Source organism: Chelonia mydas, chromosome 10 (genome assembly GCF_015237465.2).
Source record: "Chelonia mydas isolate rCheMyd1 chromosome 10, rCheMyd1.pri.v2, whole genome shotgun sequence".
Lineage (NCBI taxonomy): Eukaryota > Metazoa > Chordata > Testudines > Cheloniidae > Chelonia > Chelonia mydas.
In genome coordinates this window covers 24,754,096-24,770,127 of record NC_051250.2, presented here as the reverse complement: position 1 = coordinate 24,770,127, position 16,032 = coordinate 24,754,096, and the positions used below count along the sequence as shown (strand labels likewise).

At 39.5% G+C, this 16,032-nt stretch overlaps 1 long non-coding RNA gene across 1 annotated transcript; it reads left to right on the top strand.

Moving 5' to 3' along the window:
• The first annotated feature begins 1,296 nt into the window (after positions 1–1,296).
• Positions 1,297–15,146, top strand: LOC122462155. Its single transcript, XR_006284535.1, has 4 exons — positions 1,297–1,352; positions 11,761–11,836; positions 12,809–12,899; positions 14,503–15,146. It is a non-coding gene; the product is annotated as an uncharacterized LOC122462155 (long non-coding RNA).
• The last annotated feature ends 886 nt before the right edge of the window (positions 15,147–16,032 follow it).

Below are 16,032 nucleotides of genomic sequence, written 5' to 3'. Positions count from 1 at the left end.
CCAGTATGGGTTGTAATGTTAGTGGAACTAGTAATTACTTTCTCCAGAGGAGCTATGGAATGATTGAAACCTTTTATAGTATAATCAAGTTTGTATGGAAACAGTCACTATGATGTAAGAGGAACATGGGTTTTGGAATACCAGAGGATTCCCCCTCTCCTAATTAAAAACAGAATGTCTGTGCTAAAATCATTGATAGAATTAAGTTATTATTACCATGCCCTTTTGAAAGAGCTAATTATGTAAAAAGTCTCTTCCAATTATTTAATCTCCCTTTAGTTTTTTGAAGATTCCATTCAAAGACCTGTTAAAGTGTCAGTTCTTAAGAGCGCTTATTGGACTTTCAAGCTGAACTTGCTCCTTTTGGAATTTATGGGAGCAAAGGTCTCAAATTGGGCAACAACTTCTAAACAATTTTTTCTTTTTAATTTGTAATTGCAAAGGAAACTTTATCTTTGCATTTTTTACAAAACATATGTAGACCTGCATAAAACTGGCAAAGAGGAATAGAGTAAATGAGCAAATACAGAGAGGGGAAAGTGCTGAAGTTCCATTTTCAAAAGTAGCAGGCCCTTAGAGCTTAAGTTTCATTGAGTTTCAGGTTTCAGAGTAACAGCCGTGTTAGTCTGTATTCGCAAAAAGAAAAGGAGTACTTGTGGCACCTTAGAGACTAACCAATTTATTTGAGCATAAGCTTTCGTGAGCTACAGCTCACTTCATCGGATGCATACTGTGGAAAGTATAGAAGATCTTTTTATACACACAAAGCATGAAAAAATGGGTGTTTGTAGTCTTCATCGGATGCATACTGTGGAAAGTATAAAAGATCTTTTTATACACACAAAGCATGAAAAAAGGGTGTTTACCACTACAAACACCCATTTTTTCATGCTTTGTGTGTATAAAAAGATCTTCTATACTTTCCACAGTATGCATCCGATGAAGTGAGCTGTAGCTCACGAAAGCTTATGCTCAGATAAATTGGTTAGTCTCTCAGGTGCCACAAGTACTCCTTTTTATTGAGTTTCAGTGAGACTTAAGGTCTTAAATGCCTGCTATTTTGAAAATGAGACTTAAGCACCTAAATGCTTAGGTGCTTCTGAAAATTTTACCTATAAACTAAAAACTCTTGTATTCAGACATGATGACAAGGGACAAATCTTGATACCCAGAGCCAGAGGCACATCATCAAGCTGAAGTTACACTTCATACTTAATGTTCACTTGTGCGTGCTTTCTCCCTCCCTCTCTCCCTCTGTCTATCTGTCTTTCACAGCTTGGCTGAGAAGCAAGAGAATGTTGCTAATTGACATATCCAGTTGAAGAATCCAGGCCTGCTCTTTGACTATTGGGGTAAATAATATTTTCTACTATGAATATGCCTTGTATTCCTGCAAATTGTTATGTGTTGCTTGGAAGCTTTTCCTTCTTTACAAAACTATAGCTTCACATCGGGCAGGAACCAAGACTAGCTTCTAGTCACTCATTTCAAAGCTGCAAAGGGTTAAAGTTAGAACTTGGAGGATTCTCATAAAGATCAGAAGACAACATTCCATGGAGAGCATTGATGGTGTTGGCAGAAAATTTAGGGCCTGATCCAAAGCCCATTGGGCTATGGCCCTTATTTAGAAAAAGGGATTACATTTTGGACCTCACAGAAGGGTATGAGACAGTGAGCTAACATAAATCATCAATCCAGATGTCTGTCCTGACAGAGAGAGATGGCAAAGGCAAACATGCATGAGCCTAGCTGTGTAGAGCTGTACACAGCTCTGTAATCGCAAGTGCAGAAGATTTAATCCACAGGGTTGGAGATAGGAAATTATCTGACAAAAATGTTAGCAGCGTAAGAGCATTTTCTTGTCCACAGTTAAGATTAGTGTGTATAAGAACCTTAAATGTTAATCCAGAGTGAAGACAAGTGTGTTTTTTCTAAGTGCTAAGCAGCTGGCAAACAGTGTTTTCTGAAGGGGTTGTAATTAATGATATTCTTATTCCATTTAGGCCTCTCTTTGCATCATCAGTTAAAGTAATTTTTCCAAATGTTCTACCATTTAGAAGAAATGAGCAGTTGAGAAAGGACCAGTTGTCATTTCAGAAAATTAACTAAGTCCAATTAAAATGATTCCTCTGGCTTGCAAATCAGCAAAGATCAATTCTGTTGGGGTGTTTGGAAACCATTGGCTTTCAGTCTTAAAGTGAATAAAGCTCTGACTTTACCTTTAAGATTTATGACGATTATTTTGGATTACATTGGATCAAATTCATCTCTGGTGCAACCGCACTGAAGTCAGAGGAATTAGACCTAAGAGGTGTTTGACCTATTGTGTCTACAGGCCCTGAAGATGTGTTTTATATTTCTGGGACACTATGTTTTCCTAATGACAGGTTTCAGAGTAACAGCCGTGTTAGTCTGTATTCGCAAAAAGAAAAGGAGTACTTGTGGCACCTTAGAGACTAACACATTTATTTGAGCATAAGCTTTCGTGAGCTACAGCTCACTTCATCGGATGCAAACGATGGAAAGTACAGAAGATGCTTTTATACATACAAACCATGAAAAAATGGCCCAGGATTTCCAGGTTTATGGCCCACCTTGATTATCATACACATTGTAAGGAGAGTGATCACTTTAGATAAGCTATTACCAACAGGAGAGTGGGTTTGTGTGTGTGGAAAAAAAAGGGGGGGGGGAGGGGAGAAAACCTGGATTTGTGCTGGAAATGGCCCACCTTGATTATCATACACATTGTAAGGAGAGTGGTCACTTTAGATAAGCTGTTACCAGCAGGAGAGTGGGGTGGGGGGAGAAAAAAACCTTTTGTAGTGGTAAACACCCATTTTTTCATGGTTTGTATGTATAAAAGCATCTTCTGTATTTTCCACAGTATGCATCCGATGAAGTGAGCTGTAGCTCACAAAAGCTTATGCTCAAATAAATTGGTTAGTCTCTAAGGTGCCACAAGTACTCCTTTTCTTTTTATGTTTTCCTATGCCCTGTGTTAAAGCCATACACTGCCCTGAATCCACCCCCACAACGCCAGATGACTCCCATGGGAATTGTTCATGTGGATCGATGGCACTAGCTGCTCTTCAGTTTGCATGTCTTTGTTGCTCTCTAAATACAGGCTCCCTGCGTCAGATTGGGAGCTAGACTTTTCCTTACCACATATAAAGTCTGACATTCTGAATCATATATTCACTGCTTACTGAAGGAATGGAATGCTTTTCTGATTTTAATTTCAAATGAGCTTATTTGGAGATTGCACACAGGAAAAATCGGTCCCCCAGAACAGACAGAAAATTGGTAAGGCTTAATAAAATTGATGTAATGATGGCTAATGTACTGCCTGTATAAAGGCAAACTTATATTGACTTAGTCCTCCCCAAAATGACATACATATGATGTGCTTTTAATGTAATTTTTTATCATTATGGGAAAAACATTAGAATCCCTTTATCCCCACCACCAGGTTCTGGAAAAATGTCCACAAGGAAATGAGAACTGTCTATTCTTTATGGGTGAAATTTGCCCATATGCCAAGGACCAATTCTTGGCCTACGCACCACTTAAGTACCACTGTTTAGATGACTTAAGTGGCACATATATCTTTGCACAGCCGTGAATTTCATGCATGATATTTCCTTGCTTAACACAAACCACAGGTTTATTGATCCAATAAATACGGGCCAATTAACCACTATCAGGTTAGGAGGTTTTTAATCTCTTTGCAGATTTTTTTTCTTACTCGCTTTGAAACTTCCTATTTAAAAAAGTAAGTTAGAATTTTTATCTAAAGTGTCAGTTATGATATCATGACCTTAGTTTCAAACTACTGGGGGGAGGGGAAGGAAAAATGGTGCTTCAACTAGCAAATGGGCAAATTTGACTCTATTAGAGCGATGCCTGTTCTTTCCAGGTAACTGCTAGATGTACTGTGAGACACACCCACACTTTATGTGATAACTAAAAGTACAGATTAAAAATAAGTTAATCAAAAAGCACCAAAGTCATACCTGGCATAACTCTATTAAGCTCAGTGCATTTGTACCAGTGAAGTTACGCCAGGGATGAATTTGGCCCCAATCTCCTCTCATTCTTGGACGCAAAGAACTCGCACTCCAGTAGGTGTTAATGGACATGTATTATTATTTTATTTATTCATGTATGTTTATTTAGATCATAAGCTCTTTGCAGCAGGGACCACCTTTTTCATTCTGTGTTTCTATGGCACCTGCACAAGGGGGTTCTAGGGATTAACACAATACAAATTAATAACAACAATAATAAAGCATATATTCTGCAGGCTTGGGCCTAGGAATCAACCTATTTAGTCCCAGGAGATGACTCATACCACTTCTACCTGGAGATAACCAAATAATGGAAAACCAATTTCACAGAATATTTTGAAGTTATTTCCATTTCCCAGGGTTCAGAAAACAACAACAGTTTGTTGTTTTAGAAATTCTTTATGACTTTTTTTTTCAGTTTTTTTATTCTCTTATTCTCCCCATTATTTTGGGTAATTGCATGCAATAAAACGAACAAGGTCTAGGTTTCCCCCTCTGTGCCTTTCCTCTTGCTACTGTGTAACATTTCAAGAATTCTCGAACTTTGGGGAAGGTCCAGAGGCCCAGTTAGTTTCATTATTTACAGAGGGGCAAAAGGAAAAATGGGAAAAATGAAGAGATTCCTAAACCTCCATCATTCTATTGTCTTCAGTCTCAAAAAGGAAGAAAGGAAAAATGGGAGTTGGAGGAGGAAGGGGGAGACCATTCAAAATTTTAAAATGTTTAGGTTCAGTGAAAAACTGGAAAGTTTTGAAAAAAAACCCAAAAACCATTCCCCCCAAAAGTTTTTGGTTTTCAAAAAGGCCCTTTTTAATTGAAAAATGTTGGCCAAGTCGACTTCTCCTGCAGAAATCAGTTGAGAAGGAGAATTAGGATTTTAGATTTTCCTTTATAATTTTGCACATTTACTTCACCATCATGTACACTAGTCTTTGAATTAATGAGTCATCTTATTCCTGTATTCATGTTCTTCAACCCTATTGTGATTTAATATTTATATTGTAGTAGCTCCTCCATGCCAGAGCCCCATGATTCTAGACACTGTACAAACATTGTTGCATCATACCTGAGATTAGGCTGCAAGTATAGTGTCTGACTTTTATTGTGAGGCACTTAGCATGTGTTGGGCACTGTACAATAATAATAATTAATAGTAATAATAATAATAATAAATACATCCCAAGAGACAAATTCAATGGGTTTACACCAAGTATGAATTTAGCCCTTTTGAATCATTACATTAAATCTGACAATAACTCTCAGCACATCTAGCATTGAATTGGAAAAGAACTGGCATTACTGCAGCAGGGTATAATGTGCTATTTCCCCTCACTCCCCTTTTTGTTTGCAGTCATGGGAAGCTAAGGTCATGATCTATAACTGACAGTTTTACATTAAGCCAGAGGCCTCTGAACTTCAGTTTATATTTTCTGAATTGTTTAACTTTGTCAGATTAGAACTGAATGTAGGAATTCATGGATAGAAAGCTGGAAAGAATCATAAGGGTACCATTAGCAGCAGGGTCTCTCCCCCCCACCCCCCGCTTATATTAATGTAGAAAAAGTCTCAGTATACTGAGCTCCTGGGCTTGATTCTCACTTACTCCATCACTACACTTGGGTCAGGAAATGGGGGGTGAAGGTATATTTTATATCACCTTTGTTATTCCCCTGTTCTTGGGTGTGTAAGGCTTGCCTAGCCCTGGGTATAACTGCTGTTGGAAAGCAATGAAATACAGAATTATAATGCTCCTACAGGAGATGAGGGTAATATGACATGGACCAAGCAGCAAGTCTTTTGTAAGGGTAAATTGAACTTCTACAACTTGTAAAATTAATTTAAAGACTTAACAAATAGTGGCTAATTAAGAACTTGTGAAAATATTTTATTTTAACTCTCAAAAGGCTTTGGATAAAGTCTCTCACAAGGCTAGTAAGGAAACATGATAACCACGAGCTGACATCTGTAGGCTTGTCATGGATTAAAAGATGGTTAATAGGCAGCAAGATTAAGAATGAATGACCAGGTCCGAGAGCAGGAAATGAGTTTGAGTTTACCTCTGGAACCAGCTTTGACCTCTAGAGGAAAGGAAGTAAAGTGACATATTTTGCTGAAGATGTAAAATTAGTCGAGGCCATGGGAGATTATTGGGAATTCATATGGCTCTGATGAAATTTGATAAGTGAAGAGCACCATAGCAGATCAAATTCAACACAGATAAGTGCGGTGTAATGCACATTGGAATGAACAATGAATACTAAAGAATCTGACTCATATTTAAGTAGCACCATTTATACAGTAGGTTCCCAAAGCACTTTATAAGATACTGAACTAGCAGTCTCTCTCTTTCTCTCTCTCATACAGTGTGTGCATCTAGCTAGCTAATTTCCGCTATCAATGAAGTGCGGTGGCTGTTTTCACAGTGCACTATAATATTGCAAACACTTCAGCAGAGGAACGATGAAATTCACTTCTGTACAGACAACCAGGATATAGCCTCTGTGCACTCAGGTTCCATTTTCAGATCTTAAGTGAGACTTATGCAGTACCTAGATCTTGGCCTAGCTCTTTTCATTGGGGTGAATTTCACTTGATGCAAAGAATATCTTAGCCATTCAGAATGACAGGAGCAATTTTAAGTAAGCAGGAGATAGTTACTAGCACTGGTCAGAAAACTTTGATCAGAATGAAATTTTGGTAGAAAAGTGAGAAACACTCGATCATATCCTCACCGTTTATAAATCAATATTGCTCCATTGGTTTGATGGAGCGATGGTGGTTTACCTCACCTGAGGATCTGGCTTCCTGTCTTGAAGATTTTCCATGATTTTCCTCTACCATCTTCTGATGGCTATTCTGATCCACTTGGAAATTAGCCAGGATACTGGGGCTAATACATCTGACTCTTGTGAAATGTGCTACAGATTCTTTAATGACTATGCAGGCTGTCAGAAAGTTGCAATAAAGTAAGACTAAATGAGTGAAATTCACTCCAGTTAGAAAACCAGCATGAGGACCACCTGAAATCTAACTCACATCCTCAAAATAAGATTGGAGTGATTCACATGCCTTGCACTGATCTTTTGCACAGGGATGAATTTCACCCTAATGTGTAGAGCTGTAAAATCTGATCTCGTATAATTAAGAACAGAGTCTGTGTTTACACTTGCTAGAATTCATTACAATTCCTATCTGACTCTGGTCTCAAATCACCAGCTTGGCTTGGGAAGAAATGTTCTCCAGTGCCAAGTTTGCCATAGAATTGAACATGTAGGTACTACTTAGGCTGAGCACAATGTCCGTGAACAGTTTTGCTTCTCCCCCGACATCCCCTCCATTGTGTGGTTGAAATTTCATTGTAACACAATTTTTTCAAACAGCTCCACAGTTATATTTATTATGGGGTTATTTTACTTTCTGAAACATAGGGAATTGGGAAAAGAAGCTGAATTAGATGGACCATTGTTCTTTTTTTGGTTTGGTAGCTCCTATGTTCCTGCAGTACAAGCTCTTTGTCTTATCCAACATAAAATCAATGCCGCAGAAGAACTGGCAGATATGCAGCAGAATAACTATTATTCTCAAAATAACCCAAAGAAAACGGAATTTTCCCATTTCTCCTGCATAATCTTTTGAATTTCATTAAAACAATTAATTCACTGGTGTGCTGGCTCTTCCCTTCCTTTTTTAAAATATAAAAATAACATAGATGAAAGAACAATTTTTGTTATCTGTTTGCTTTACTTCATTTGCAGTGTTTCTTCTATCAAATGAAACTTTGGAGATTAGCAAATAAAATACATCACAAAATATTTCCATCTGTAATGAATGGAGAGATTAAAAGTTTAGTACAATACACAAACACGCCTAGGTCTTTCTCCCCAAAGCTATCCCATGGAGACTGAAAACACCCTTTCCTAAGATTCCAAGTGCTTCAAAAAGCTGTAATCAGACTTTTTTGTTTCCAGGAAGACTAGAGCTATTGTATTTCATTTTTCTCCTTGACAAATTGTACTTTTTCTTCCTTTCTATTAGTTTGGGTAAGTCTGAGGTGAATTTGGCCCTCATTAAAGTCGAAAAATGAATGGCACTGATTAGATCCTGGTACAATACAGGCAGGTGTTTGACAAAATTCCTTCTGCAGCTCTGCTGGGGCAACTCAAGTTTGACCCACAACGCCCCTATTGTTCTGACTCGGGTCTCTGGCAAGCTCCGCTCATAAATGATGCCAAACCTTGCGGTGCTTTTCCTGATGGGTGTAACCATCTATTAGGGATGCTACCAATATTTCCACTTGCAATACTTCAAGTTAAGTCTGAAGAGATGAAAGGTTTCTTTAACCCACTTCACCACCTTGTCTGGTGTGAGAGCTACTCCGCTGGTGTGAGGTATCCACGCCAAGCAAGAAAGTGACAGAAAAATGAAGCGCTGTCATGTTACCTGTCCATGCCAGTTCCATAAACTAGTTCTTTTTATTTTATAAATTTCATCTTTCCAAAGACTGCTTAGTCCCACCATGTACATGACACAAACCTGAAAGAAAATGAGCAGGTCACGTGCATGTTGGGCGAAAAGCATACAAGATAAGCAAAACATGTTCTCTTTTCAACAGCCATCACTAGCACAATGGGGCTTATGAAGCATATGTATGTATCATACACTGATTTAAAGTGTGATTTTTGTCTCCCCTTATAGGCTTGCCTCTGCAACTAAATTGCCCTGCTACCTTCAATTTAGGATGCTTTCCTTGAGCTCCAAAAATAGAGGCCTGTGTTTCTGGTGAAGTGGTCCCTGGGTTCAAGCTCTGCTGAAGAACCAGGGTGGGATCATTATAAAGTGTCACCACAAATTAGGACTTGAACTCTTGTGGGGATCTAGATGCTTGAGACAAGGTTGTATTGCAGGGGAGAGTGTGTAATGTACTGGCCTAGTCCATGTCTAGGATCTCATGTCTTCCTCTACTGGTTCTAAGTCTCAGCTCTGATCTTGTCTTTTCTTTAGCCGTTGGTATGTTAGGTGCCTGATTTCAGAGATCCAAGTCCTCATGCCTCCTGTTGTTAATTAATTTCAGTGGGAGCTGCTGGTACTCAGCACCTCTGAAATTGGGCTTTAGGCCTTTTTTACCAAGAATTTCCTACCATTGCTATCGCTGGTTATTTAGAAGAAGGGTGTTCTTGTGGTCAGGGCATTTGACTGGGACTACAAATTTGGAAATCTGGGGTGAGTTTGCCAGCTTTGCCATAGACTCACTGTGTGACCTGGGTTATATCACTTAGGGGCTGATTCTGACCTGTGCTGAGCAAAGCTCTGATATGAGAGAGGGAGGGGGAGGTTCTTCAAGGAGCTGGTTCTGGATCCCTGATTCTGGGGCTGGAGTTGGCCCCAGTGACGACTGGAGCTGCTCCTAGGCAGCATTAAGTTGGGCCACTGCTATAGCATCTTTAATAGATGCTACATTAGGGGAGGATTGCATTCGCCCTGCCCCACTTGACCACTACGCTAGGAGGGACATGGGGTGGAGGAGCAGAGCCAAGACATGTCAGCAGGGAGTTCTTCTCTAGCATGGGAACTCTCTTGCTGGGTATTTGTAAACTCCTTGGAGAATCTGGCCCTTAATCTGTAATCCCTGTCTGTAAAAGTAATACCCCCTGTCTCCCACCCTCTCTCTGTTTCATCTACAGTATTTAGATGTCAGCTCTTTTGAGCAGTAAATATCATTTGCTATGTGTGTGCACAGTGCGTTGAACAATGTGGAAATTGTGAAGCACAATGGGAAATTGATTTCAATGGGATTTAAGAGCATGCTTAAGTACTCTGCTGAAATAGGGCCTAATGTGTCTTTTCTCCTCTGCAGCACATAACAGAGGGAACATTTGTTTGGATCCCATTGTTTGGATGTGCAGTTTTAGATAAGGCCCATATCTCCTTTAAGCAGTAGAGTATGAAAAGCAGATGTGTATTCAGAATACTTATGTCCCAGTAGCAGAACGAGGAGACTTTTTTTTTTCCCTCTCAAAATATTTTTATCGGGGTCACAAACAAACACAGGAAAATCAAGGTCTCATACATAGAGTTCCAAGTAAAACAGACAAGAGAAGTTGGATAATTTTAAATACATGCTTGCAAATAAATTTCTTAACCAGTGTTGAGATATCATAGTTGTATAAATACAGTAGATGTAGTTTCTTTGGGAATGTGTATGTATATAACTCCTATTATTATTAATAGAAATTTAAGTACATCAAGATTTTAAACACAAATGTCTAAAAGTTTGGCTTAAGTTTTCCTTTTAAAAACACACAGACAAATATTCAGTTTGGTGTACAATAGTTCAAAGGTTCCAAATTGATTTTTACTGGGGAAAATGTAGCACTTCCCGTTAGGATCCATCCCTCCAGTAACTTATCAGTGTAAATCAGAATGATCATCCAAGTTAATGAGTGTCAAAGATGAATGGAAATTTGCTCATTTCACAAAACGTTTTATTTGGTCTACTAATTCATCAGTTTCCTGCAGACACAATAAAGTACATCTCACTTCTGGATTATTTCCAGTTTTTCTCTAAACACTGCCAAATATTAAAAGATAAAATACTAATAAAACAAGAAATATCTTGACACTGACTAGTCTATGAATTGTGTGCCGTTTCGTCTGAGACCAGTACTCCTAATTATTTTTGCAGTTTCATAATAGCACCAAGTTAAATTCCTTTTTCTTTTGCTGCAAAACCAAAGACATTGGATGTAAAGGTTGAGCTCCTTTCTACTTATAAAACACAATGGTCTTTATTTCCTTATTGAAACTAACAGGAGTTACAGACAGACATTCCAGAGCACAGAAACAAGAATATACTTCTCACATGTCAGGACAAAATGTAGATGGTAAATGTTAAAGCATAACTCAAGGCAAGCTGAGCTGAAAATGTCCCCCCAAAGATGTGCTTTTCTAGGCCCTGATCACCAAGAGACTGATGCATATATTTAGTTTTAAGCATGTGAGCCCATTTGACTTAAATGGGACTAGTAATATGCTTGAAGTTAAGTGTGTGCTTAAGTCCTCACAGGATCAGGGCCTTATTGCCTTTGAATGAAATCCAAACAAACCCATAGTTAAGATAAATACTGTTTAATCAAAGTACATTGTATGATGCTCATTACTGACAAGTAACTTACTATTTATTATCTCTCATTTGACTTATGGTGGCACCTAGCATCCCGTTGTGCTAAGCAATATACATACTGAAAGATGGTTCCTGCCTGTGCTGGAGTATATAAACCCCCCACTGGTACGGAAAGGGACATGGAGCTGCTTTGGATTGGAGTGGCCCTGCCCCTCCACATCTGCAGATCATGGCAGGACCGGAGGAGGAGTTAAAAGGAGAGAACTCTGCTCAGTTGGGGGCAGCCCTGAGACGGGAACAGACTTTTGAGTGCCTCCAGCCCTGAAGAGAGGGCTGGCCATCTGCAGAGCCCCTGCCCTGGCAGAAGGAGGGTGCAGATCCCCTGAGCTAGACAGGGGAAGAGACTGTGACTTGCACTGGAGCCTCAGTGAACTCTGAAGTGGACAGTGATACCCCCAGGTCCCTCTGCAGTAAGAGAGACCCACAATCTGGAGGGAGCTGCCTACAGGTTTTTTCTTTTCCTTTCTGTTTAACCTCATTTGCTGGTGGTGGGCTGTTTTGTTGTTTCAGCTGAAGTCCTGTGTGGGGAAAAAGCTGCCAAGAGGTGGGCCCGGTCGAAAGACACCCTGCAGCACCGAGGGTGGAGGTAATTGGACTCGCATGTGTGGGCTCCCCACGTAGTTCCTAAAGGGGGCGCTATGCCATGGACAGATTTGTGACACCGTCCCAAACAGCAAACAATATAAATAGACATGACAGACAAAGTAAGTTTATCACCATTGCACAGATGGATTAAGTGAGTTTCCCATGGTCATGCTGGGAGTCCATAGCAATGCCAGGCTCTCCTGAGTCTTACCCTAGTGCTTTCACCACAAGACCATCTTCCCCCTCAGGAGGCTTGGATAGAGTACTAATAGTTTTCTTTTTCCAGAGGTGTGAATCATTACCTACTTAACTACCACCTGTCTTGTGCTTTTCCCCCTTCATTATGAGATGATTTTGAGAAGTTACATTGTAACTGAATGTGTCAAAAGCCTGCAGTATTAATTTGAGACTTTAGTCTGTTGATCCCTTTGGAACGGTTAATTCACTGCCTTTTCAAAAGAATACCCATTTATGGAAATGTCCTGTCTCCATCTGTAGAGGGTACAATTTCAACTCTTCAATGGCCTTGTCTGATGTCTGGCCCCATGTATTACTTTTAGCTCATTTAATATGAATGAAAAAGCAAAAAACCCAAACTGCGCGCATACAGTCCCCAATGCTAATGGACCAGGGCTTGAGAGGTATTTGTGGCCAGTCATGAACCGATGGCGCAGCATCCACGTAACTTTGGATAATCACTTACTGTCTTCTTAAATTGCCCTGTGTTTCCAACTGCATGGAGCATTCAGCTGTATTTCATGTCCTTAACTGTTGTGTAGTGTTCTTGTGGATGGTTAAACAGCTGCTGAAGTCCACTCCAGGGGTGGTTCCCTTTCTGCTCTTCATAGATTATAAGGCTGGAAGGAACCACTAAGATAATTTGGTCTGTCCTCCTGCATGACACAGGCCATAGGACTTCCCTGAATTAATTCCTGTTTGAATTTAATGAAGTGATTATTCTCATTGTGTATAGATGTGTTTCCACAGTATGGGGCCAGGAAGAGCAGAGTGGGAAAGCAAAGCCTGAGGCAGGAAGAGAAGGAAGTATCCTCAAGAAAAATGTGGTCGGTATGAGTGGTCATCTCTCTCACATTCTCAAGAAGATAACACTGTAAAAAGGATATGAATTTTCACACTCACTTCTGTGAAGTTGGGAGATGAAGGGCTACAGGACCCTGTAAGGTTCTCCTTAGGTTCCAAAGGTTTGGATAAGCATCCACATCTTTGGATGATTATCTGAACCAAATTCATGTCATTTGAGGTTGCCCCATAACTAATTGGTCCTAGTTATATTTTTCCAGTGTTAAGGCTGATTTAGTGTATACTTTTACAATTAGTTTTGCAATAGTGATGCTTGGTTAGGGCATGCCTTCATGCATCTTTCTCCAGGGTGGCGGGCTGCAGGCTTTATAGTATTAACAATGGGGTTTGCATGTTTTTTGTTTTATGATCCTTTTAGTCCCAGAAGAAGGGAAATAATTATTTTAAGGCAGAAAGGAGTGAATCATAATTAAGCAAGTGAAACTTGGAATGTGCAAAATACTCTGTATTCCTATAGGCTATGAGTTCAGAAGCAAACCCCAAAACAGGGAAAGATTTTTGCTTTTGCTTGTAAGACTAAAACAAGGTGACTTGAGTCTTACCAAAAATCACCTTGTCTAGTTCCATCCCCGGTTTCTACCTAGCTGATCAGCTATTGTATTCAGCTACATGTCTTTTCAGGGATGGAGAGTGGGCCTTTGGGCTCCCATTTCTTTATTTCTATATATATTAAAGAGGAATACTTTGCTGAAACTTGTTTTATTCTCCAAAACATCCGTGATTCCCCACTGTGGATATTGCCCGCTCATCTGCTGAAGCTGTTCTGTGTGATACTGTATGATTAAACTTCCACTGCTGCTTTTCAGTGCTTGCACAGTCTGTGTGCAGGTAGCAGCCTGCATGGGTCACATTCAGTAATGTCTTGCTACACATTAAAAGCAGTGGGAAGGAACTCCGGCGGTGATGACAATGCCAGGAGGTCTGTCCAACTTTTCCCCTACAGCTGCTGTCCCCATGCTGTGTATGCATGCATATACAGGCTGCCTTCCTCTTTCAGTGCATGATCCAAAGACCATTGAAATCAGTGAGTGACCTTAGAGGGTTTTGGATTATGTCTATGTGCTGTTTTTAATCTGGGGACAAAAGGAGTTGGCACATTCTTTTGTGTCCATCAACTCTCATTGTATCTCATTGTATCCCAGTGGGTAGAAGCCAAATATTAGCAGTTTATGCTGTAAACTGAGGGATGTTGCAGTGGAGACTACATGAGTTGTCCCGGGAATCATGCTGGCCTGAACCACTGATGCCTAGGGAATCCCCTCAGGCATACCCCCTGTCTGTGCTTCCATTTTCACATTGGGTCTGTAACCATGCTATTATTATTACAATGTATTTGTATTTCCATAGTGCTCAGAGGCTCCAGACATAGACCAGCACCCCATGGTGCTAGGCACTGTACAAACACAAAACAAAAAGATTATCCCTGTCCCAACAAGTTTATAATCTAAGTATAAAAAAAGAGACAACAGATGGACACAGGGAAAGAAACAATGAGACAATATTGGCCAGCATGATAGGCAGTGGTCTAAACACACCAGAGGCCTAACCCTTGTCAATGTTTTGTAGGTTTCCCAGAAAAGGAGGGTTTTGAAGGAAGATAATGACTGAATGGAGGGAGGGTCATTTGCTGGCTCTGGAAGAGGTGGAGTTTATTGAATAATGGCTCTATTCCCCCATCTCCCATGACGCTTGGCCACAGTGGACTAGTATATGCCTGTATCTGCTCTCCTCCACAGCTGACAGCAGAGGACCTCTTGTCAATAAGCCTTTTGTCTGGGGTTATATTTTACCCATTGCTTTTGTTTAGTTATCATATTGTTCTGAGTCCTACACTGTATAAAATGCTGTGATTTCATGTTTTCTTTCTTTTTAAAATGAAATTAATTTTTAATATCTATTTTGTGAGCATCAATTCTTCCCCAGTGATCTAACAGCTATGGGAGATGTTTTTTGAGTTCTTCTTCTCCCTTTAGTAATGGTCATATTGCAGTTGTAACAGTCATAATGCGGTTGTTTGACCAAACTCTTAACTTAAAGAGATTGTGTGGTTCCATTTCCTGTTTGCTTTCACCTTGATTTTTCTCTAAACTCTCTTGGTAGATGTATGTCATTTGAAATGCATTCATGAGCAAACACATAAGTAAATAATATGGAAGGAAAACTCCATGCCCCGGTTCACAGAGAATGTAGACAGTACTTTGTGCTGTATGGCAGAGCTGGAAGGATATTGCAAAATAAATCAAAAGTTTGTGAACATTTGTACAAATAAAACCAAGAAATTGGCTCCCACAGCATTTTCATGGATATTTTTATATATTAATTTCATTTTATAAATATTAGTATTCTCAAAAGAAATGCTCCTTTAGCCATTTGAAAAGCTTTTCTCTCTCTCTTTTTTAGCCACACAATAGGTTCATCACTGTAATGTTTGCAAATGAGTGAGGAAAGGGCTCATGAATACCAGCAAAGCAAATCAGTGAGCTTATTTACAAGAATGTTTTCCTGTGTTCACTCAGCTTCATCATATGTGGTTCAATCCTTGGAAATTCAGTAAGGTTCTTTTTCATTACGATTCTAGTAAAAGATATTTCATTAATTTGAATCATCTAAAACTTCTTCTTGTCTATATGTATTTTATGGCAGTATATGAGTAGAATATAGATATTTTGTTAATGTTACATTTCTGTAAGGAACAGAAGTGTAGATTAGGTACTGTAATGCTAGAGTGAGGGTGATATAAGTATCTGAATGGATGGAAGTTTAGATAACCACATGTGTTAACTGCTTCTAGTAATATTTGGGAGACAAGGTGGGTGAGGTAATATCTTTTATTGGACCAACTTCTGCTGGTGAAAGAGACAAGAACTCTTCTTCAGGTCTTGGAAAGGTACTCAGAGTGTCACAACTAAATACAAGGTGGAACAGATCCTTAAGCATAAGGGGCTAACCCATGTTGCAAGTGACAATTCAAGGTGAAGTGGCCCATTAACATCTCTGTAGGACAAAGTGTTCAGTCATGGACCTTGAAAGGTGTGTTGTAGAGTGTATTGGTCATCACAGCAGTGGAAATGTCTGATAAATTAATATTTAGTATTG